A 1,761-nucleotide genomic window follows, 5' to 3' on the forward strand; every position below is an offset into this window, starting at 1 on the left:
AGGTTCTCCATCTCTGGCTTAAGGAGTGAGAAGCAGAGGGCAGCAAGAAGAGAACAAAGAGGTGGAGGAGAAAGTCCCTGTGGCCGACCCACAGAGTTGCTGCGTGAATGATTTGCTCCTCTGCCATAACAACAGCTTGTTTCAAAAAGCAAACCATGAAGCAACATTTGAACATGGCTGAATCTTGTTTTCTTTTCAAGGTCAGTGTCTCTAAATGGTCTGCTTAAGAAGGGTAGAATTATATTTACTGCCTCTCTCTCTCTCTTTTACATTTTGAAATGAGCTGTAGCAGGCCTTGGCTCTTAGCCCACAAAATCCATTTATTGTCTAACACTAAAAGGAAATGGGGAAACATTGGTATTTTTATTTCTTGCAAAGGAAAAGAAAACATTGATACATACCTTGTTCCTAGGGAATGACGATCTCCAATTCTCCATACAGGGACTTCAATCACTCTGCTGTGGCACCAACATCTTTCCAAATCTCAAGGCTATCATCACTCATCATTTGGAGCTAACAATGTATTTGCTATTTTGAACTACTGCGCCAGACTTTACGATTCTAATTCCATGGCCTACTTGAGTTTGGGTGACTTCACTGCTACAGATCCCATAAGTCAAACATTTTTTATTTAGCTTTTAAGTTTTTAAACTACATTGCAATTTTTCAAGGTAGGAATACATTACAGTGGTACCTCGCAAGACGAATGCCTCGTAAGACGAAAAACTCACAAGACGAAAGAGTTTTTCGTTTTTTGAGTTGCTTCGCAAGACGAATTTCCCTATGGGCTTGCTTCACAAGACAAAAACGTCTTGCAAGTTTGTTTCCTTTTTCTTAAAACTGTTAAGAAAAGCTTCCAGAGGAATAGCTGTATCAGTTGTTTGCAGCACAAAGAAGAAAGAACTTTGTAGCACATTTAACATATTTTTTATGGCACACGTTTTCGTGAACAAGAGTGTTCAATGCATTCCTATGGGAATCCGTGCTTCGCAAGACGAAAAATTCGCAAGACAAAAAACTCGCAAAACGAATTAATTTCGTCTTACGAGGTACCACTGTATATGCAAAATCCTCTTGTGAGTTTCACCATCTAGAAATTCTAAATGAACAACTAAGATTTTTGGCAACAATAAAAGTCTAATGGCCTTAATTACTGAAAGATGCTTCTCCTGATGGCTTGGAATGCAACCTTGATAAGTTATCACCCATCACATTTTCCAGGGCAAAAGGTGGTTTTGTGGTTTGAAATATCAAGGAAGAGAGCTCTGAGTTGGCTGAAGTGCCTTTGGGCACTCCTATTCTGCCTGAGAAGCATGGTTAGCTGCTATGCTGCCTACTAAAGAAGTGTGTTTGTTTCCACTAGGCTCTAGTTGTGTTACTTGTAAGCAAAGCCAATATTACATAAGACCCTGGCACTCTCTCATCCAAAAGAACCTAAGCTTCATACCATTGCCCCAAACTTTTCATTTTTAAGTGGGATACACTTCACACCACTTCACACTACCATTTTACCAAGGGAAGGGGAAATGGATCTGGCCAATGAGCCAGTTCTAGAATTGGCCCAGCATCCATGGGCTACTTTAGACAGGTAAGCAGTCAGTGGCAGAGCTTCATACTCTGGCACCAGGGGGTGGCGAGCAGGCGGGGGTGGGTCTGGTCTGGCATGCATCCCGGGGGCGTGGCACACGTCCTGGGGGCATGGCGTGCATCCTGGGGGCAGGGCGTGCTGCCCAGCGTGGGTGGGAGGCAGCCACGATGGCA

This window comes from Podarcis gaigeae (genome assembly GCF_964106915.1).
Source record: "Podarcis gaigeae genome assembly, chromosome: 6".
Lineage (NCBI taxonomy): Eukaryota > Metazoa > Chordata > Lepidosauria > Squamata > Lacertidae > Podarcis > Podarcis gaigeae.